Consider the following 23,887-nt stretch of genomic DNA (forward strand, 5'->3'; position numbering starts at 1 on the left):
GCACGGTTCCTATTAATCATTGAAGGTTGCAACGCTTTGAAGATAGCACCAGTAGCGCTCCGATAGCCTTCGGTGTCATTAGCGGCTGAGATCAAACACTTCAAACAAGTTGTAAAGGGAAGGGTCCAAATGCCAGCCCTGTCACATTCCCCGCTCCCTGAAAGACGTTAACTGTTCCTTGCTCCCTCCTGACGGCCCCGCCGTGCGCCGCCAGCGTTGGAGCTCGGGAAGGCGGCGACGTCCTGCTGCCATCCCATGACTCGGCACATCGCTCCCCGCGATGAAGCCGGGGTCCCATTCCCTGCCTCCGGTGTCCTCAGCCAGGTTTTGGCTGGCTGGGATGCAGCCTGTGGGAAAGGCTCCCTTCCCGGTTGGGGTCGGCACAAACCGGGTTGTCCTCTGGTCCTGTTGCTTTTGCCTGTGCGCGTTTCGGGATCGGCAGCAGAACAAGTGCAGCTGGTGGCTCCACAGTGCCGGTTGTTGATGGATTGAAGCATCGCTGCCTGCCTTTAGGAGGGAGGGGGGTGTCTGTAGTATCACAGCCTAGGGCAGGGCTGGAGGAGTATCCAGTTTGTGATCCCATGGTATTAGCCTTGTCCGAGTGGGTGCAGCCCCTTAGACATCAGTGGTGCCACATCCCTGTGCATTAAACAGTGTGTTTGGTTGCTCTTGTGTGCCCGATGCTCTCTGAAGAAGGATCGGATTGGCATGGGACCATGAGGGAACCCGGTTCTTTTGCTCCCTGTCCCCCCAAATACACTGAGACAGAGGTAGAACAGGGAGGGTGTTTACATGGGAAATATCGAGTCCCTGATGTGTGTAGCAGGCTTTGTGGCACATGGACAGAACGACTTTGTGCACAGTGAACTGTGGAGGATGCTTTTAGCTTAATGGAGCAAAGCACCTTCCTCCCTCCCTCCCTCCCTGCAGAAATCAACTAATTGCTGATCCTGAGTCACCAGTGGCCTTAACTCATCAACCATCATTAGCTCCCCAGCATCTGCCCCTTGAAAGGGCGCTCACATCGCCTTCTGAATATCCAGCTTGTGCTCCGGCATTCCAGCGGGAGCCGAATAAAGCTGCTTAAGCGCTCCCCATGAGGGTGTGACACGCCGGCGGTTAGCGCTCATTATCCGTGTGCAGAAGAGTGCTTTTCATCCCCACAACATCCCAAAGCGCTTTGCAAAAGCCACCTTTGGCTTTCCAAGCATCCCCATTCCCACCCTGGAGGAAACGCAGCCGTGCTGAGACGGGCCCGGCTTGTCCCACGCAGGGCAGGAAGCGATGCTTGGCACGTGTCGCTCGAGGGGATCTCAGTGGTCAGTGGGACTTCCCTCCCAGTCGCACCAGTTGTGCCGGCTTCCTGCTTCGATGGCTGGAGTTGGAAGTGTTGGGTTCAGTTTGGATTGTGTCTTGCGTGGTGCTGTCCCCATCCCGTTGCTTTTTAATGGTTATTAGTGTGTTTATATGGCTGCGGCATGCGGTCAGGGTGTTGGTGTGTTGATCGGGTTCTCTTTGAGAATGGCTCAAGATGTGGTGGAGCTTGAGGCTGATGTCGTATTCCGACAATCCCCAGGGCAGTGCTGGAGTCACCATCCCTGGAAGTGTTCACAAACCAGGCCCTCCGTGCCATGGGTTAGTGGTGATAATGTTTGGAGTTGATGATCGTAAAGGTCTTTTCCAACCTGGTTAACTCTATGCTTCTATGACGGCTTTGCTCCCATCAAGCCTTCACCTACAGCAAACCCACATGGCTGGACTTTGGTTTTCATGCACAGGTGAGTTTCAGCCATCGCAGTGTTACACTCAAAGGCAAGATAGTGAGTCCTTTGCCATTTTCCTTGTGCCTTTGGTTTATGTTCTGCTTTGAGACCTCAAAGGAGGAATCTCGGGCTGCAGGATGCTGCTAATCGGGTTTGAAGTTCCTGCTCTGGCTCTATCGACACAGGGTAGATGATAGATCTATTTTCTCTCTGACAAGTGCATTTCAGACGTACGTGTCCGCTCATGGGTGTGTTGCTGACGCTGTCCTTGAAGTGCTGGGCTTTCATAAGCCTGCTTTTGTTTTGGTTTTACTTCTCAAGGAGATCTTTGGCAAGGCAGGAAAGGGCTGAATGTACTTTCTCCCTCCCATGCAGAGCGGCTGGGGAAGGGGATTCCTCCCCACACCTAATCCATGGAGTGTTAATCTGCATTTATATCAATACCTGCTCGGTTTCACTTCAGAGGGTTGTGTTTATGTGAGATGGGGGTACTCGATGTAGGACCTCTTTGTACAATGCTCTGGGAAATACCAGTGTCTGGATTTGCTATTCCATCGGGGAACATTCACACCATGACTGCTTCGAGGTTGAGATGAATGGTACCTCTCTTCCGTCTCGTAACTGGGGACTGGGGTTCATGTAGACCCTAGGCAGTTTGGCCATGAGCTCAGATGAGCCCTATAATTATATATATACATATATATATATTATATATATATTATAATTTTTATATATATATATATAATGCTGCTATAGTGCTGATAATAAAAGGTAACAAAATAATTGAAGGTCAAAAGTGGAGCAGGTACCAAAGTACCACTTTCCATCTCCCTTCTGCATGGATGCCAAGCTCCATCCTCAGCTTGCGTGGGGTTCTTTTCAGGCGAACACTTTTGTACTTTCATAGACTGGCTTGTGTTGGAAGGGACCTTTACTGGCATCTAGTCCAAGCCCCCTACAATGAGCAGGGACCCCTTCCACTGGAGCAGCTTGCTCCAAGCCCCTGTGTCCAACCTGGCCTTGAACACTGCCAGGGATGGAGCATTTACCCTTCCTCTGGGCATCCTGTGCCAGTGCCTCACCAGCCTCACAGGGAAGAGCTTCTGCCTGAGATCTACCCTGAATCAATGCTCTTTTAGTTCAAAACCATTCCCCCTTGTCCTATCACAACAGGTCCTATTAAAAGCCTGTCCCCACCTTCTCCCCTTTGCCTTTCACGCATGGAAGGGTCTCCTTGGTTTTGCCACAAAGCACGGAGCTGGTTTTAAGTCTCCTCCTTCCAACACCCATGAAAAAAAGCCCAATCCCCAAACAACCCCCTTGGCTTCAGCTGTGTGACCAGCGAGCCGAGACCGGCGCATGTTGTGCCGGGCTGCACTGACTCACTGTCTCCTGGTGCTCTCGCTCTGGACGTGCCTGTCTGTTGTCTCCCACGTTAGACGTGGGGGCAGAGTGTGGTGTTCTGTGTCTATCCATGCCACTGATGGGGCTCTCTGGCAGGAAAGCAATGTAAAGAATAAGGGCTGTCGATGTCGAGCAGCTCTTTGCTTCCTATCGTTAAATCAGTGCACTGCTGGCTCCTTTATGGACTGTGAAGCCAGAGGATTCTCTGGCTGGCTGCGATGTGTGTCTGCAGTTCTGATTAATTTGCTTCTTGCCTTGTTTTACAATGCTTTAGTGCTTTTTTGGTTTTCCTCGCTGGGCTGTTTGGGGGGGAGAGTTTGGCTGTCGTTTTTACATCAAGCAGAAGTAGTTAAATCAAGGTTATAAGAAGATCTGCTCCTCTCTGATGGGGTGAGCAGAAGAGTTACAGGGGGGTAAAATGGGCTGGTTGCAGCTGTATTCCTATGGATATCTCTCTGACCAGGGGCTTCTTTTGGCCGCTGAAGTGTATCCTTCATATCCCACTTGAAGATGCACAGCAAGAATGCCCTCTGTAAGGGAGGATATAAGATTTTTAAAGGGCATGGAGTGATGGGACAAGGGGGAGTGGCTATAAACTGAAAGAGGGGGCTTTCGTGACTCCTATACCTCAAAATGACCTAAAATGCTTTCAGCCCACAGGAGCCTATCACCTCCACACCTCACTCCAGTGTTCATTTTCACTGTTGAACAAGTGCCGCGTTTCAGCCTCCATTTGCGTGGCCTCATTCTGTGTCGGGCGGGTACCCGAGTGTCTGAGCTCGCAGCGTTGCAGGGCATTGGAAAAGGCCATTTGCAAAATTTGACCTCCAGTGTAATGGGAACAGGCTTTTATGTGCTGTGCCTTGACCCAGTGCTGGTGGGAGCCGGGGGGGGTCTGAAAATCAGAGAATCATGGAATGGTTTGGGTTGGAAGGGACCTTAAAGCTCCTCCAGCTCCAACCCCTGCCATGGGCAGGGACCCCTTCCACTGGAGCAGATTGCTCCAAGCCCTGTCCAACCTATTCCCCCTTGGCCTGTCCCTACAGGCCCTTGTCCCAAGCCCCTCTCCAGCTTTCCTGCAGCCCCTTTAGGCACTGGAGCTGCTCTCAGGTCTCCCCTTCAGGAGCCTTCTCTTGTCCAGGCTGCCCCAGCCCAGCTCTCTCAGCCTGGCTCCAGAGCAGAGCTGCTCCAGCCCTCGCAGCATCTCCATGGACTCATCTGGAGTCACTCTCACTGGTTGCTTTCACATTTGCCTGTGCCAGGCCTGATTCAGGATACTCCCCTCTATGGAAAATAGGAAACAGTTGCAGAGACCCCAGAGAAAAGCACCAAAAATGAGAAGAAACTTCAAAAACATGGAAAGATTGAAGGAAATTGAGGATGAGAGGGCTGAAAGGAGAAATAACAGCTCTCAAGTATGTCAGATGTAGCTGCAAAGGGGAAGGGTGTAAACTTTTCTCCATGGCCAGCGGTGAGAGGCCAAGAAATGCTGAGCTCAAACTGTACCAAGGGAAACAAGTGTTAGGAAAAAACTTCCTAACTGCTGATTGCCAGAGGAGCGGAGCATTGGAACAGATGGGTTGGGATGGGCTTGGAATCTCCATCGGTGGAAGTTTGGAAGATCAGGTTGGCCACACTGCGCTTAGGAGAGCTGATCCAGTGGAATAAATTCAACAGCTTCTCCACAAGTCCCCTCCAGTGCTGGTTTGGGTGACTTCATGGATTTTGAGCCTGAATTCAGGGAGGGATAGCAAAGAGGCTCAGGACACTCATCATGTCACATGGATCTGCTGATGGAAAGTCCTCTGACCCAGTGCAAACAGGTCCTTTGTAGAAGGTTTTGACAGCACTGAGCTCCATGACTTCATGTCTGTCAAGCTGCCTCGCTGCACCCTGCTCCTCCTCTGTCATCTCCAGCCCTGATGCAAAAAGCCCATCAGAGGTTTTAGCTGCTGTCATCTGCCCCATGATTCAGAGGAGGGATGAGCCCTTGCTCCACCAGAGAAGGTGTTGCAGGTCAGGGGGTGCATTTTGCTTACAAGGGCAGTGCCCAACAGCACTCCTGCAGCACCACCTCTCTTGTGCAATGCTGCGCAAAGGCCATGCTCCATAACTCGTTTCTCTGCTGCATCATTGCTGATGAGTCAAAACCTCTTCCCTGCAACGTTCTCTTGGGGTTAGTTTGAGTGTGGGGCTGCATTCCTTCACCCACTGTAGCATCTCTTGGCAGATGGTGGTACATTGTCATCACAGAGTCAGAATGGTATGGGTTGGAAAGGACCTTAAGCTCATCCAGTTCCAACCCCCTGCATGGACAGGGACACCTTCCACTTTGGTTGCTGCAAGCCTTGTCCAACCTGGCCTTGAAATACTTTCAATCTAATAACCTGCATCTATTTCAAGGATGGTTTATGGGGATGATAGAGTCAAACTCTTCTTTGTAACAACCACAAACCAGCTTTGGAGGTTCAGGTTGGATTACAGGGAAGCTCCTCCAGTAAGAGCGTCATGGCACAAAGGAACAGGCTCCCATAGAGGCTGTAGGGTCTCAGTCTTTGGAGGTTTTCAAGACTTGGCTGATCTGATCTCATCACACCTGAATGCAGGGTTGGACCAGAGACCTCCCAGGGAGCCTCCAACCCAACAGTTGATACCTCTGTGGCATTACACAGCATGGAGCCATCAATCTAAGAAGCAGTGTAGCTGCTTTAGCCCAGCTCCATGTGCAGGTGCATAGTCCTTGTTTTGGTTCCTACCAACACAAGCTACCCGGGAGAAGTGCTGTGCTGGGGCAGCTCTTCAGCTGCTGAAACTCAAACTGGTTTGGTCAGGGCATGTCTTACCAAAGCATTGCATTGATTGAGGTGGACATGCCCATAGAGGTAAGGAATCCGTGTGTTGCATGGGGAGTGGAACTTGTGTATTCCCCCAGTGCTTTGGCTTTGCTAAGACAGCTGGAGTGACTCTTCAGCTGCCTGTCATGACTTCAGAGTAGGCCGATGGTCCTGGCAAAGCCCACAGTGAATGTACAAGGTTGGTGGTGGCAAAGCACAGGTTGAACTTAAGGAAGACAGACAATACTCAAGGACAGTGTAAGAGGAAGCTGGCTTTGTTTCTCTTTGGGAAAGAGCAGAAGTGATACTGAAACCCTATATTTTCCTCTCTTTTTCTTCTAGCCAGTGTCAGATGCAAGAGGTGATGTAATGGTGTTTACCAGACCGAAGCACTTAATTTATAGTAGTGACTCAAAGGAAGAGCAAGTCTATTTATTTGGGTTACGGTAGCAGCTGAGGTGACTGGGATTAGGGCTCAGTGCTCTGGGTGTTTGGTGAGACCACATCTGCCCTGAAGGGTTTGGTCAGATGGGGAAACAGAGGCATGGAGCAAGTCAGTGGTTTGGCTGCCCTTGTGTTCAGTGTCATCCCCACAGCTGGGAACTCAACTTGGAATCATCGCTTCTACCTGAGCCAGGGGGTTCCAAGCTGCTTGCAAGCTGCTGGGGATGGGTGAAGCTATGGAAGGGGATTGCAACTGGTCCAGTTCTAGCAGGGATATAGCTGGTAAGGTTGCCAAGGTCATCTGGGTGCTCTCCAAGATGAGTTGATCCAAAATCACTGCTTTCAATACAATCTGCCCTTCCTTTCAGTACTCCTGTCAAGTCTTTAAAGTCTCACTTTCCTATCATACTTCTTAAGTAGACCTTATAGCACCTGACAGTGGTAAAAAAGCACACTTATCCCTATCTCAGGAGGTGGGAGAAATGAGGAAGAGAGATTTTGATTCACTTCAGGGCACATGAAGAGCAGCAATAGAGCCGAAAGAGGTTTCTGAACTGCTGTTGCTGCTGTTCTGCACAGCCTCTCCTTCTCCTCTCAGACTTACTCTGTGGGATAGACCCATTCTGACAAGGGTTTGGGTAAAAAGAGGTTAAGCCCAGTGTCAGCAATATGCAGATGTTTATTATCCTATAGTGTCCTTCGGCTGGGTAACTTTATGGAATTTTAATTGCGGCACACCTTGGCATATCCTTCGGTCGAGAGCTGTCATGTAAATACAGCCTGTTGTGATTTCCTCATCTGGAGCTCTGAGCGGGAAGCCTGGCTGTGTCACTGGGGGGCTGTGGAGAGCCCGTGGCACTAGCTGTGACACCTGGCTCTGGAAAGGCTCCCAAAGCTTCTGGGACATCCTGGATCTCTGCTATGTGTCACTGAGATGCACTTACAGTAGCGTTCCTCATACGGATCAGAGAATGGGTTGGAAAAGATCTTAAAGCTCATCCAGTTCCACCCTCCTGCCACAGGCAGGGACCCCTTCCACTGGAGCAGCTTGCTCCAAGCCTCTGTGTCCAACCTGGCCTTGAGCACTGCCAGGGATGGGGCAGCCACAGCTTCTGTGGGCTAAGATAGGGGTAGACCTGGCCTCCAAAGTTTCTTCTGGTATCTCCACAGTCTGGCAATGGCTCCTGTAATTCTGTTTAACTACTAGACATAGGTTGAGAAAGGAAAAATCCTCATTCTTGTTTGTACATCAAATGGTTTCTCTTCCTTAACTCTAGACCTTCCCCATCACACAGTGCCACAAGCTTGAATGGAGCAGAGCAGGGAAAGGCTGGGTTGGGTTTTTATTTGCCTTTTCCAGTTTCTCATCCCATCTGAGAAGTCATTGGTGTTAGAAGTGATTTGTTTGCACTCTCATACACCACTAGGTTAATATCCCACCATGGCTGGATGCATTTAGCTTTCAGAGTTGCTGGCCTGGAAATGCTGGTGTGAAGTGGTCCAGGTCTCGCTGTCACACAAGGATGGGTGGGTTTGCTCATTCTTAGGCTTTTTCAATCTGAATTCTGAGAAATCAAACCAGCACCTGAGCACTCTGCTGCCAAGTGAAACCAGCTTTGTGGTTATCATGAGTTAAACCAGCAGCAAATTGGCTGTGAAGGTGCTGTATAGAACGGCCAGTGTAGAGCATCCCTCTTCTTATTCATGCTTAGCGACAGAACAAGCAAACATTCAGCATGTGGAATCACAGAGCACCGACCTGAGACCTTAAGAAGAGATGCAGACCATGTGCATGCCTCCAGGCAAGCACGCTTGCACCTCAGGTATATCTGCCACTGTCTGACCTCCTTTTACATTGTACAAGGAGGAATTCCTCAACGTCGGTGCACAGTACAGTCGTATGTATGTCATTAATTGTACTTAGCCATACAGCAACTTATATATATGCCGTGTTTCAATTATTATTATTACTATTACTATGAATAAAAATAATAACAATAATAACAATAATTTATTATAGTAATGAATTAATTGTAATAAAATAATAGTGGTTAATAGCTTGAATCTAGCCTTGGTCAAACAAAACCCAACTCGTAATCATCTTTAGCCTGCAAGCTGTGCTTTTAAAGAACAGGAGGAAAAGATGAGTACTGGAAGCATGTTTCTTGCTGTAAGACAGCCAGCGGTGCCTGTTTCTCCAATGAATCTGGAATCATTTGATGCCAGCAACCTGGCGGGAGTGATTTCATCTCTGGGTTTGTCTTTTCGTATTTGGTTCCTTGGGTTTTTTTTGTGAGTTCTTGCGTAGTTTTCCTGGAGAAAGTTAGGAACTGGGAAATGTTGCATCAGCCTTGTTGTCTGCATTACACCAGTACCTAGAAATGAACTTCTCCGTCCAAATGTGAATATTCTCACCCCGCGGTGATGCCTCTTCAGGATAGGAGCTTCACTCCTGGGCCAGAAATAGGGTGGTTTTATTTATAGTTTAAAGCTGGCTTTAAGGCAGGACCAGTGGAGAACAGCTCTTGGACATTTCTCTATACGCATTCAAATTGCTTCTTCCTTTCCATTGCTTGGGAAGCTTTTCCATCTCTGGCCACTCTGGACTCTTCTCCATGCAGCCTCTGAATTTGTAAATCCTGTATGTTTGGTCTCTCTTTCGCCTTTAATCTATTGACATAAATGTCTCCTGGTTGTTTTATTAGTATTACTTATTATTTCTTTTGCTTCCCAATGCCTTTTGGACGCATCCAAGAGATTTCCATTGAGTCTCCTGGAATGAAGATGCTGTCCTAATAGCATCTCGGTACTTGTTATGCATCTTATTCCATTCAAACCTGGTGTTTTCCAAAGGCGTTTGCTTTGGAAGGCATTTAGACATCTCCTTGGTGGAGTTCCAGCTCCCGCATCCATATGGTAAGATGGAAATAACATTTTTCAGGCAAAGATTTGTGCTGTTTTGGATTCTGTAGATTTACAGCCATTCAGTTTTGCCGATGATCACAGTTGCTCCCTTGCCCGTTCAGGTTCCTCACTGACCTTCTGAGCATCCACATGGACTTTCGTGTGGCTGCCAAAGGACGCAAGTTGACTTGCTAAACAAACTCCTTGGCTATTTAATGCCCAAACAGGGTTTATGTCTTGTTTCCAGCCCTGATTAGTAAACCTTACTTTAGCTCCTTTTTTCTGGCGACATTGAGGTGTCTTCTAAATGTTCAGCTTCAAAGAGTTGTTGTAGGTCTGCTGTGTGCTGCTGTTGGACTAGGCATTACTTACGATTGTCTGTACTATTTTATCTCATAGTAGTGGTGCTAAATGGGGTAGTTGTTAATCATTGCTACCAATCTGTTCTGCACATCTTCATCCACATACTTATTAAACATCTTTTGGGGGGTTATAGTTTATTTGCAGGGGAGACATGTGGGGTTTGAGTGCCCTCCGGATGCTCTTGGCTTGAAACAGTGCCCCATGGAAAAGGGAGGATGTAATTCAGCCTAGGGGTTTGGTACTCCGTAGTTGCTTTTCCCTTGCAAAGTCTCACTCTCCAGCCCTACAGAGGGCACCTCCAGATCTCCTTCTCACACTGCTTTCATGCAGGTACTGTGCTTGAGAACCAGCCAGCACAGGAAGGGTCAAACATAATAAATGCCCCTTGTGGCTTATGGGCAGCATAGAAGACCCTCTCTGCTTCCATGCCTTCTACGCTGCACACAGCTCCTTTGATTCTGGCTCTCCCTGTTGCTCCTAAATAGCTCCCTCCAGATCGGAATCTCCCAGGAAAGCCCTTGTTTGCTTTGACCCAAGAATCGATGACTTGAGGCTTGTGTTCTCCCTCCCTCTCGCCCTCCCTGCCCGCCTCGCCCACTGCCCATTACACGTAACGTCAGGCTGGAGTTTCCAGCGGGGCGGTGGGGAATAGAAGGGCTCATTGTTTTGGGGGTCAGGGTGCAGGGCTGGGGTGGCAGGAGAGAGGGGAAGCAGCTGAGCCCCGTTGTTACCTCCAGCCTGGCCTTACATCATCCATACAGTGAGCTGTCTGTGATTGTGGCAGGCTTAAAGCCCTTGAGGGAAGGGAATAAATAAAGTAAAGGGAAGAAAGAGATGGGATGTCAGGAATGCAGACTGGTCCCTGCTTAGGGCTTAAAATAGGGGATTGAGGTTTGGAGCTAGCCCTGGATGTGTGGATCCCTCTCTGAGCCCTCTGTGTGCGTGGAGCGAGGCAAGGCAGGGAGCTGGGAGTTTTCCTGGCAGCAATCAGGGCTTTATCCTGCAGCAATGTGCATGTGGGTGGACCCCTGACACCAGACTCTTTGGAGGAGGGTGATGAGAGTGATTAGGAGCCTGGGAAAGCTTCACATGCCAGGCTTCTGGAGCGGCGAGGGACAGCCACCTTCCAAAGAAAGGGAATGAGAAAGTGCCCTGATAAGAGCCTGCCGGGCTGCTGTCAGTGCAGAGCAGGGACAGCATCTTAGCTTGGCTTGTGAGGCTTCTGATGGGAGCACCCCAGGGTCCTGCTCGCAGGAAGTGTTTGGCACTTCACCAGAGAGAATCAGAGAATGGTTAGGGTTGGAAAGGACCTCAAGATCACCCAGTTCCAACCCCCTGCCATGGGCAGGGACACCTCACACTAAACCATCCCACACAAGGCTCTGTCCAGCCTGGCCTTGAACACCACCAGGGATGGAGCAATTATCACTTCTCGGGGCACCCTGTGCCAGCGCCTCAGCACCCTCACAGTAAAGAACTTCCTCCTTATCTCCAACCTGAACTTCCCCTGTTTCAGTTTGAACCCATCACCCCTTGTCCTGTCACTACAGTCCCTGATGAAGAGTCCCTCCCCAGCATCCCTATAGGCCCCCTTCAGACACTGGAAGCTGCTCTGAGGTCTCCACGCAGCTTCTCATCTCCAGGCTCAACAGCCCCAACTTCCTCAGCCTGTCTTCATACAGGAGGTGCTCCAGTCCCCTGCTCATCCTCGTGGCCTCCTCTGGACTTGTTCCAGCAGTTCCATGTCCTTTTTATGTTGAGGACACCAGAACTGCACACAGTGCTCCAGGTGAGGTCTCACAAGAGCAGAGCAGAGGGGCAGGATCACCTCCTTCGCCCTGCTGGTCACGCTCCTTTGGATGCAGCCCGGGATACGGTTAGTGAGAAGTGTCCCACTCCATCACTTGAACCCACTCTTGGAGCGCTGAGATTTGCACCTAGGAGAGGAGATCCGATGTTTCTGATCCCTCAGCATCAAATGTAGAAGGGGAGCTGGTCACAGATGTTAAAGCTTGTGAGGTCTTTTTGTTTCTGTATCCTTCAGCCAGTTCTGCCTCCACTATAGATGTGCCATTGGGCAGAAACATGCATCCTCCTACCGACTCTGAGTTTGCACCTTTTAAAGATGAGACATGAGTAATGTGAGTATCTGCTGTTGTAGAAGTTGATGCCATGAACAAAACACTGGAAAGGGAACAAAATTAGTGGTTTTAGGTTTAAACCTCAAACAGGTGAAATCCTAGTGATGGGGCTCCCTCCATTTGCCTTTTCAGACAGTTGCCACCTGCGGTGAGGTGTGTTTTGGTCCAGGACCAGCAACATAGAGCATCATACCCATGAAGGTGCTCCCAGAGCCATGTTTTGAGCTCCTGCCTTGCATTCCCTCCACAATCAACACAAGGGAGGGCCTGGAAGGATCAGGCTGTTTTCTCAACCCCTTGCAAAACATGCTGGCTGAGGCTTCGACCAGGAATCAATCAATGCACTCTTTTTTAGCATCAAATCAGTACAGCCAGCTGGCGTGCAGATGGGCTGATGTATCATGTGCTGTCACAGGGAGGTGTACCAGGGAGCGAGGTTTGAAGACAGTCGTGTGTAGGGAATAAGGTTGTCTGCAGAGTGTTAATACAGGAGTTGCTTCACGTGCAGCAGCTGTGTGGAGACCTCAGAGCAGCTTTCCACTATCTGAAGGGGGCCTGTAAGGATGCTGGGGAGGGACTCTTCATCAGGGACTGTAGTGACAGGACAAGGGGTAACGGGTTCAAACTTAAACAGGGGAAGTTTAGATTGGATATAAGGAGGAAATTCTTTCCTGTTAGGGTGGTGAGGCACTGGAATCGGTTGCCCAGGGAGGTTGTGAGTGCTCCATCCCTGGCAGTGTTCAAGGCCAGGTTGGATGAAGCCCTGGGTGGGATGGTTTAGTGTGAGGTGTCCCTGCCCATGGCAGGGGGTTGGAACTGGGTGATCTTGAGGTCCTTTCCAACCCAAACCATTCTGTGATTCTACGATTCTAAGCTGATGGTGTGGTTCGCAATGGGTTGTGGTTCACAAAGAATTGTGGTTCACAAGTTGGTTTGTGCTTCACACAACACTCTTTGCACAGGAGTGCATGTTGGATGTTCCCAGTGGGGATCAAAATGAGTGTCTTTGGGCGGATGGAAACTGGATCTCATGCACTGGATTGGAACTGAAAAGGAGATGTGAAGCAAAATCTGTCCTGTGCTACCTGTAGGATGTTAATTAGGTTTTTTTGCATGAGTTTTTAGTTAAACACGGTATTTGAGGAAAATATTCCATTATTGATATTTCTCTGCCTATCCTGCTTCTGAGAAGAGTCTGCCATGACCTGCTTGATGCTGTTGAATGCTGTCATTAAGGTTAAGTGGGGTTGAGCACGGACCTGCTGCTCTGGCACTCTTGTAATTTCAGATAGGATCAAGTTGTTCAGTGCCACTTGGGGATGAGAAGCTTCAAGATTTGCATTTGTAATTAAGGAGATGAGCACTTAAAGCCTATTCTTTGCATTCCTTTGTACCTCAAGCCTCCCACTAACTAACCCTAGCTTGGGTTGTGGAGGAAGGTGAGAAGCCAGAATGACATGTTTGGGGTTGATGTGCTCCCCTCTGCTGCATGCATAACTGCTGAATCAGCTGTAGCATAGGCAAGGTTTAACCTTCTTTTTCCTATGTGGTCAAAACCTTTGATGGAACTGGATGATCTTAAGGTCCTTTCCAACCCTAACCATTCTATGATTCTATGATTTGTTTCCTTCCAAGCATGGGAGAGTGCTAACTAATTATATATATTTAAAAGAAAACCATAAGAAATCAGTTTACTAGAAAACCAGACACCAAAGCATGACCAGAAAAGAGCTGTGGTGCTCCCCACGTTGTATCTTAGACATTCACTCTGGGTTGGCATATATTCCTGGATATTACTCTATCTGCTTCTCCCATTTCCTACCTATATCCTTTTGTACCCAGAGCTCAGTGGTGTGGGTTGGGCTTGGGTTCATTTTGTTCCCTCAAGCTTTTGGTTATAGAATCACAGAATGGTTTGGGTTGGAAGGGACCTTAAAGCTCATAGATTTCCAACCCATTGCCATGGGCAGGGACACCTTTCATTAGGACAGCTTGCTCCAAGCCCTGTCCAACACTGCCAGGGATGGGGCAGCAACAGCTTCTCTGGGCACCCTGTGCCAGGGCCTCAGCACCCTCAGTCCTACTGATATTCACCGTCCTACCCTGAACATTACAAGCTCTTGGCATTATAGCACTGAGGCGTGGTGTGAACACAAACGATTTTAGCTTTGTACCTCCCAGCAGAACAAAGAGGTGGTCCAAGGGGTTGGACACTCAGTGCGTTTCCAACCTTTCCACCTTTGTGCTGCCAAGTTGCTTGCTGGACTCTTGTGTCTTTGCTATCCCTGCTTCATAAATAGGAGATTAAAGTGCACAGGGATTAAGTGAATCTCTTAAGGTCTGCAACAAATCCATGGAGAGCTGGGAGCCAGACACCAACACCCTTCAATCTTATCTTCATCTTACCCATTTCTAACCTGCATCCTGGCATGCCCTGTCCCTGCAGTCTCATGTTGAGAACGTCCAAGTGTTCTGAGCCAAGTTCACCTCGCTTGTGCCTTGCCTTGAAGTCCATCCAATGAGGTTAGGAGCGAATTCAGCCTGTCTAAAAACTCAGTTCAGCTGCTGGACAGGAAAATCTGATGAGTGGAAAGTCAATCAGACATGGGAAAGGAGGAGGGAAAGGCGAGCAGTGGTTGCCAATGCTGTGTTCATTGCGGGCTTGGCAATGGGTTTGTGCCACATCGCAGAAATCCATGGATTTACTCTGGTTTGGGAGTAAACACATGGCAGCGCACACCCCTGTGATGTAGGTTGGGCAGTAAGAGTAAATCTTGCTCTGCTTTTGAGAAGCTGAGACTACAACACGGTTTAACACCGGTGTGTATAATTTTGTACAGTGCGCTGGTAATTTACTGTGCTGTTTTGGCCATCAGCACAACAGCTAGAGGCTGTTAAGGTAATTTAGTGGAGGTTTGTGGTTATAAATATGTTTCCATCCTGACTAAGGATTCTAATAGATATTAAACTCAGCCAGCGGGGGGTTTAGTGTTTTGCCTTTTTCATTGCATACTCCCCTGTGTTTCTGCTTTGACTTATTAACCTTAAGGAAGAAGCTGAGGGATGGCTATTAAATGGTTCTGAACGTGTAAAATAGGAGTTGTAAAAGAAAAAGAACAACAGTGTATGATGCAATTGCTTTAGCATAATCCAGTTGTTCAGCAGTGGGGCCTTGGGGTGTCCTGCTCGTGGCTGCTGATGCTACAGAGGTGTTGGGTGATGTGCAAAGCTATTGTAATGCAATTCTTTGTCCTATACATGTTTTTCACTTGGAATATTTGGAGTAAAAAGGAACTTGGTCTCATGCGAGAGAAGTAACACGACTGCATCTAAATATCAAGGTGCTCAAGACCTCAAAACCCCACAGGACCTTAACTGTGGAATTCCCTTCATGTTCTTCATCCGTACAAAGACCTCCCTTCCACTACTGAGAGTGAGAAGCGATGTGATCTGCTGTGGGAATGCCTCAGCTCTCCTACTCTGCTGCCTTAATCTGAATAATAGCAAGAAGTCTGAGGGCTTCGTTTGGAATTGGATAGCTCTCCCAAAATAGGCTCTCCCTAAAGATATCTCCTACTTCCTGCTGGGCTGGAAGAGCTGCGCTGACAGCCTTTGCGCTCGGATGTTTAGGTATCTCCTGGAACTTAGAGCATGGAGGAATGCAAAATAATAGAGGCAATCATTTGAACTTGTTAGGTTTCAGAAGAGCAGTTGCTTGGAGCTTCACAAAGTGGTGTCCCCCCCACTCCTCCTGCATAGAAAGGCACCAGAGCCAAACCCCAGTATTTACAAATATCTTTGAGATCTTCCAGGTTTTGGAATTCCAAAGGTTTTGAGATCTTCCAGGCTGGAACCTGTTTCTCTAAGTAATAGATCTTGGCTGGAATGCGTCTGAGCTCCTGGAAAGCGTGGACCCCAAATAGGGCTCCTTGCATCCAGCGCTGTGCTGGCTCCAGCTCAATCTTCACGTGCTCAGAAGAGGAGGAAGGCGTCGCATTAAAAATAAAGGCAAATAAACCTAACAGATCTCTGTTGTTTCGTTCTGTTGGAAGGTCTGTGGCAGTCTCACAGAACAGCTGATACCATCTGGTGTACTGTAGAGGTTTGTCATCAGGAGCTTTATCTCCACTCGCCTTTGGGACAATGGGCTGAGCCTGGAGGCGGTGGGCTCAGAGGTTTCCTCTCTGCAGCTCTCTGTGAGCTCCATGTTTTGGTACCCTCATCTTCACATTTTATTTTACTCTTCCTTTCTCCTTTTCATCTGATTTCTAACATTTAGGGGGTCGTCAACAGGAACCCACTTTCCCCACCAAGTATCTTGCATTTTACTTGCTGAGGACATGGTTTCATGGCGCTGAGTAGAGCCACCTCTTCAAATCCATCTTAAAGTGGAATGAGTACAGAAAGGATCAGAGAATCCCAGACTGGTTTGGGTTGGAAGGGACCTTAAAGCTCCTCCAGCTCCAACCCCTGCCACGGGCAGGGACCCCTTTCACTGGAGCAGCTTGCTCCAAGCCCCTGTGTCCAACCTGGCCTTGAGCACTGCCAGGGATGGGGCAGCCACAGCTTCTCTGGGCACCCTGTGCCAGCGCCTCAGCACCCTCACAGGGAAGAGCTTCTGCCTAAGAGCTCAGCTCAGTCTCCCCTTGGGCAGGTTCAAGCCATTCCCCTTGGCCTGGCCCTACAGGCCCTTGGCCAAAGCCCCTCTCCAGGTTTCCTGCAGCCCCTTTAGGCACTGGAGCTGCTCTCATGTGTCCCTTTCAGGAGCCTTCTCTTGTCCAGGCTGACCCAGCCCAGCTCTCTCAGCCTGGCTCCATAGGAGAGGTGCTATGGGCATCCCTATGCTGCAGAGCATCCCAGAAGCCCACCCTGAACCTCTACCTTGACAGATAGCCACGCTGAGAGGAGCAACCCCTGTTCCAAGCAGGACTGCACAAAAGCAAGATAGAAAAAGCAGTATTATTAACCTGATTTGACGTTTGGGAAGCTGGAAAAACCTACATTTCCAAAGCAGTTGATTCGGGATTTTAGTGTGAAACCCTTTCCTCCATCCTCCTGCTTTAAGGTTCCCACTGGGATTCCTGGGCCCATGCGGGTGGCTGGTATTTCACCCTCTGTCTCCCCAGCCACACCAGCACCAGCTCTAAAGCCCGTGTCGGGAACAGAAGTGCAGAAACACAGTCTCAACCTTTCCCGGCTTGTTTTTCCCCGTCTGTTTTTAACAGCGTGTTCTTGCCACTTGGACCTTTCTGGGCTCGATCTTGTGATCCCCGCTGTAGTATGACATTTCCAGTTTATTAGGAATGCTTGTGTTTACTTGCTGGGTGGGTTTTTTTCTTGCTTTCTTTCCTTTTTCTTTCCCTTTTCCCTAGGTTCTGGGGAGGTTTTCTGCCTCGGCTGCCAATACAAACGTCCCCTCGGTGCCGGGAGGTGCCACCCACACCCGTCCTCTCTGAAATCAGGACAGTTATCTCAGTATTCGCCAGCCCTTTGGGTGGTTTGGGGGCTTTTATTAACAGAAAGGAAGGCTGAGTATGTTTTTTCCTCTGCTTTTCTACTATTTCATAACAAAACACCAGGTCCTAGAGCACTGACGCAAGTGAGTTGCAGATCAGTCCTCTTGCTTTAACTTGCATAAGGGAAACCAACAAGGGACTGAGGGCTCGAGCTTGCTGGTGGCATTTTCAGTTTGCCCATACTCTTTGCTTTGCTTAGTAGTCTGAGTTTATTGCCTGTTGCGTGCAAGTGTGAGTTGTTTCTAAGATGAAGATGAATGGGCCAGCTTTCACTTTGCTCTGTCTTTTCCTTTTGCATAGGAATCACTGCACTTCCCTCCAGTGCTGAGCAGATCTCATCAACAGATGCCTATCAATGACAGGGCAGTATTAGGACTGGGGTTCAGCTCTGCCCGTAGAGTGCTGCTTTCCATAGCCTATGTATCCTTCTCTAAAACCTCCTTTGTTCCCTGTGAAATAAATCAAGAGAGACCTTTTGGAGATCTGTTTTCAGTTCCTGGTTGCATAAATCCCACTTCAAAGGTGCTTAGTAGCTTTTAAAAATGCTTTCAGCTGTACCATACCAGCCCATGAGGCATGTGGTGGTGTGAGAAACTGCAGTCTGAGTGGTGTTTCATGGGGGTTACATCTAAGGAGGGTGTTTTAAGTGGGAAGGAGGGTCCTGTGAGCATCTGGCTGTGCGAAGACGGGACTCATGGTGGAGTGGCTTTTGTGCTGGAGCTGCCAGCCCTTGCGCTATGACAAAGGCTCCAAGTCATCTGCTTGGCCTGAGGGTGAGGAAGACATGGAGGGCAGATCACACATCTCCATCTTTCTTCTATTTATGAAGCTGAACCAGATCTCACTGCAGTCCTAAGCTGGGAGGGTAAATCTAGCAAGTGCCACATGGCTGCAACAAGCCAGGAGTAGAGACAAGGCTGATCCATTTTGGGTCATTTCATCTTGTGCTTCAGTAGAGCTTATCTTTGGTTGTTGTTACACGTGAAGGATCCTTTGATCAAATGAAGGTGCTGCTGAACCCCTCTCCTGCACCTGAGGTCATGTATAAACACAAGCCATAGCTGCTGTCATTTGTTCAGCGTGCGGGAAGTCTTTGTTCTTTGCCATCAGGGTCAGAATTTGGGTCTGTAACCATATGGGTTTGTAACCGAAATCATTTACAGCACCAAAACAACCCAAGAAAGCTCAGAAAACCCCAGAATAAAGTCCCAGGGAGCTCAGAACTCCTGTGTCTGCTTTTTGATTCTTAAACATTGGCCTTCCCAGGAAAGCAGAGCTCCCTGCGGAGACCCCGTGTCTCTGACTGCTTCCAGCCAAGCAGAAGGGGCAGGTTTCTGTCCGGTGAATCTGGTTTCTGCATCAGCTTTCCCTGGTGAGAGACCAGCCTCCATGTCTCTCCATCTTTCCATTTGGTGTAGGAATCACAACACCTCCCTCCATTGGAGGAATATCATCAACAGATGAGTATCAATGACAGAGCACTATTTGCTTTAAGGCAAAACGAGCTTCTTGATCATGGAATCATAGAATGGTATGAGTTGGAAAGGACCTTAAGATCACCCAGTTCCAACCCCCTGCCATGAGCAGGGACACCCCCAAATGATGTGGAGACCATACCCTCTCCTGGGGATTGCTTGGGACATGCTTTCGGCAGCATCTGCTCCCAAAGACCTCGCCTCCTCCTGTGCAGATTAAGATTGGCTGGTACTCAGCGTTAAACAAAGACGAGGTGAACTTCATCTTCCTGTTGTATTCATTAGGCTTGTGTAATGGCAGACACCATAAAAATAAAAGGAGCCAGCTGTAAGAAGGGCTGATTGCAAGTGCAGATGCTCTGGAGCAGGGTCAGGAGGGACAGGCTGCATCTGGCAGCCGGTCCTTAACTGTGTGTGTTGTCTGGATTCAGGAATGAGGGATACAGAGGATAAAACACGAGGCAGTACCAGTCTGCTGGGATAGATTTGTCCAACTTGTTGCTGAATTTGCCTTTGTGGGTTTATTTTTAACACAGGGGAAGGCCTCTCTGCTGGAAATACAATTGATCAATAGATGCTCGGGGTCCTCGTCTGGCTCGAAACAGCTCCGTGATGGATGTGCACTGCAGAGCCCTTGACCGTCACCCTCCACAGGCGCTCGGGGGGGAGCTCAGAGGGGGATGAGGATATGATGGATGCTGCTGAGCCCGAATGGAATTTGGCCTCTGGGGTTTTTTCCCCTGGGGATGCCAGGGTTTTGTGCCCACTCAGGGCCAGCTTTCATCTTGCAGCAGGATATTGCAAGGAATGCTAAGGTTTTCTCATCCCCGTGGCTGTTTTATGAGCCAGCCTCTGACCATGTCCCTGCTTCCCCAGGGAAAACGCCTGCTAATTTTGTTTCTCACTTATTAGACTTGCCTCCCGGATAGAGGATTTCTGACCAAGGTTTTCAATATTCATAGTTGTAACTGCGTCGTGAAAAAGGGGCCATTACTTCCTCTGGTTTGATCTCAGATCATTAACTCCGTGCTACTGCTTTCCTTTACCATCTTGTATCCTCCTTGTCCTTCCTAAGTGCTGTTTGTTTTTTATCGCTCTGTGTATCCTTTCAGCAGTGGCACTAGCATCTTTGTTAGTGTTAATTGGAATATGTGCAACAAATGTCATGTGAGGATCACAGAAGCCGTTGTCTTGGAGAAATCGCTGCATTTATCCCACATGGGGAATCAGAGGCACCGAAGAAACCAGATGGGCATCAGCTGCAGGCATGCCCCAGCAGACCTGACTGTGATTTCTTCCTAAAGGGCTGCCTGGACCTTGCAATCGTTGGCACAGGCTTGCTCTGAACGACTTCAGTGTGCCCTGGAAACCAGGTGCTACCCAGGTCTTTATTCCAGCAGACCTGCTGGTTTTCGTGCCACCTTCAATCCTGCATTGTTTATTGTACACTCCACATTGTGCCATCCAAAACCCCTCGGCCCATGATGGGTTGGAGCGGTGCTGGAAGACAAAAAAGGGAATAGTAGTAATAATAATAATAGTATATTGTTATAACATTAATAATAACAATTATTATATTATTAATATATAACAATAACAATATATATAATGACAATTATGATAGTAACAATAACAACAACAACAACAACAGCAACAACAACAACAATAATAATAATAATAATAATAATAATAATAATAGAATCATAGAATCATAGAATATTTAGGGTTGGAAAGGACCTCAAGATCATCCAGTTCCAACCCCCTGCCATGGGCAGGGACACCTCACACTAAACCATCCCACACAAGGCTTCATCCAACCTGGCCTTGAACACCGCCAGGGATGGGGCACTCACAACCTCCCTGGGCAACCCATTCCAGTGTCTCAGCACCCTTACAGGAAAGAATTTCCTCCTTTGATCCAATCTAAACTTCCCCTGTTTAAGTTTTAACCCCTTACCCCTTGTCCTGTCACTACAGTCCCTGACGAAGAGTCCCTCCCCAGCATCCCTATAGGCCCCAATAATTATATGAGAGACCTGTTCAGGAGATGATAATGATAATAATTGTCTCAAGGTATCATTTCAGAGCAACTTATCCAGGTTTAAAAAGCAATGCAGGCAGAAGGACCAAAGCCGGTGCTTTACACAGACTTGGGAGGTGAAAGTGAAGCCATAAGGGCAAAAAGCAAGGCTGAAATGTCCCATTTTGTTATATTTTTACCCCAGTGAGCAGCCTCTCAGTCCCGACAGGGGACAATGGCCACTTGTTCCCAGCATCATCCCCCAGCCGACAGCCTGTGGTGCGGAGGGGACCGGGAAGGGGCTCCCAGGGCTTGGCTCAGCCTGGCCGCTCGCCCGCATCCCGCTGCGCCGGGGGAGTTTATTTTTCCAGCGCTCCTACTCAGAAACATTTGGCTGAAGGGAAAATTGTGGAGGAGGTTTAGCTCAAGTGAGCACAAAAACATGTGTCCGGGTAGCGCAGGGCTCGCTGAGTGCTTTGGGAGGGCTTTTTCCCTTGTCTTTCTTTTTAAGCATATCGGAGAGCTTGGGAATCATGTGAGGAGAGTGGGGGTGATGCCTTTCAGATGGACACAGCGCTGTGTAAATACAAGGAAGGGAAATCTGTTCTGCCTGATGTAAGTTCTCCCTGCCTGTTTTTTCCCCTCTTTTCCATACTACTTCTTTGGGTGAATGAGCGTGGAGATGGCAGAGCTTAAAGAAACCTTTAAAGCTTCATCTTTAAGCCGTACCTTAACCTACCGAAGTGACCACCCGTCCTCTTCCCATGACCCCCAGAAGTCCCTGCACGAGGAAAGGAGCTGGATTGTCATGCCAAGTTGTCTTTTCTTGCCATATGACCCGTTCACCATGGGGGAAAAGCAACAAGGCATAAGAAAAGTTGGCCTCAGGACATCAAAAGGGAGCAAAGAGCTGCCTCCTCCTCTCTATCGGATTTATTCATTTATATCTCCTTCTCTCTGATTTATTCTTGCACGCAAGCTCCTCTCTCCTGCCCTCCGCAAGTGAAACATTGCTTCATCCCAAGACGAGATGCTGAGCAAACAGATCGCGGGTCAAAGTCTCCCACTCCTTTCCCTGCCACGTTCCCATCCGCGCCTTTCTGTGCACCATCCCCGCTGCCTTTTCCCATGCCCTTTGCAAGGAGCAGGGTTGGTACCAGCTGTCAGCACAGCGGACGCGGCCCCGCAGATGTGAGCTCCTTTGGCAGGAGAAACAGGGAATGGCTTGGAAGCCTGGGCAGATGGTCTCCACCCTTTGCTGCGAGCTGGGGTTGGCAGAGTGGGTCTTGAAGGCAAAGCCAGTTGCAGGCTCTGGAGTCTGGATCAAATCCATGCGAAGCCCTTTCTTGGGTCTGTGCAATGGCAACGGGATGAGAAATAAATCGCCTCTAACCCCATGTGGATGAGGATGTGATGCACATGGATTTGTCTACCCTGGGAGGGTGCATCCCAAAGAGGAGCTGTGCAGCTTGGCAAAGTGGGGGATGTAAAAATCTATGTATAATATAATATATATATGCAATATATATATATATAATAGAATCATAGAATCATAGAATCATAGAATCATAGAATCATAGAATCATAGAATCATAGAATAGTTTGGGTTGGAAAGGACCTCAAGATCATCCAGTTCCAACCCCCCTGCCATGGGCAGGGACACCTCACACTAAACCATCCCACACAAGGCTTCATCCAACCTGGCCTTGAACACTGCCAGGGATGGAGCACTCACAACCTCCCTGGGCAACCCATTCCAGTGCCTCACCACCCTAACAGGAAAGAATTTCCTCCTTAGATCCACTCTAAACTTCCCCTGTTTCAGTTTGAACCCCTTACCCCTTGTCCTGTCACTACAGTCCCCAATGAAGAGTCCCTCCCCAGCATCCCTATAGGTCCCCTTCAGGTACTGGAAGGCTGCTCTGAGGTCTCCACGCAGCTTCTCTTCTCCAGGCTGAACAGCCCCAACTTCCTCAGCCTGTCTTCATACGGGAGCTGCTCCAGTCCCCTGATCATCCTTGTGGCCTCCTCTGCACTTGTTCCAGCAGTTCCATGTCCTTTGTATGTTGAGGACACCAGAACTGCACACAATGCTCCAGGTGAGGTCTCACAAGAGCAGAGCAGAGGGGCAGGATCACCTCCTTCGCCCTGCTGGTCACGCTCCTTTTGATGCAGCCCAGGATACGGTTGCTTTCTGGGCTGCGAGCGCACACGGCAGCCGGCTCATGTTCATTTTCTGTTCAACCAGCACCCCAAGTCCTTCTCTGCAGGGCAAATATATATATATATATATAAAAAGATGAAAGCCCCAAGCATGCTGAGATAGCTTCTAGGAAGAAAGAAAGTGTTAGGAAAAGAGGGAACCACAGGATTTTAACAATTTTGGAGAGAAAAAGCAAATATTATGGGTTCATCTAACAAAGATGCGCTCACATTTTCTCACCCATCTTCAGAGATCAGAGGATCATGGGGCAGAGGTTTAGCAGAACAGAAGGTGGCATGGGACAGGGGGTTAGTGGGATAGAAGGTGGTTGTTTATTGGCTTTAACCTTTCCCCTTTAGCATCAGGACCATTTGCTGATCAAACCACGATGTGAAGTTAAATTCACACTAACCCACGAGCCTGGAGGGCTCCAGTTTATGTCTCCAGATGTGTGATGGACCTGAGTGAAGTGAGCCTGAGGGTATTGCTCTGGAAGGCAGAGAGGTAGCAGTGCAGAACCACAGCTGCATCACTGGTCCTTGACATCTCTGCTGCCTTGGCCAAATACTCCAAGACCCAGATAAAGACAGAGACCAGAGTATGCGAGCTGGCTGATAGCACTGAGCTGCAAGCACCTGCCATAGACAGAAGAATTCTCCTTGTGCTCTTTCTCTAGACAGTTATTTTGTTTTCTGGCCCAGAGCTGATACAAAGACACTAAATGAGAATTTCACTGTGAACTTACTCATCTTGACTTGGTCATGCTGCAGGCATGCAAGTTGAATCACCATCTGGAGTCTCTGTACCTGAGACTGCTGCG

General features: G+C 48.9%; 1 protein-coding gene across 2 annotated transcripts in view; it reads left to right on the forward strand.

Moving 5' to 3' along the window:
* The window catches only part of GAB2 (GRB2 associated binding protein 2), a 99,254-nt gene that overhangs the window by 621 nt on the left and 74,746 nt on the right, over window positions 1-23,887 (forward strand). The window lies entirely within an intron of this gene.

Source organism: Lathamus discolor, chromosome 4 (assembly GCF_037157495.1).
Source record: "Lathamus discolor isolate bLatDis1 chromosome 4, bLatDis1.hap1, whole genome shotgun sequence".
Classification (NCBI taxonomy): domain Eukaryota; kingdom Metazoa; phylum Chordata; class Aves; order Psittaciformes; family Psittacidae; genus Lathamus; species Lathamus discolor.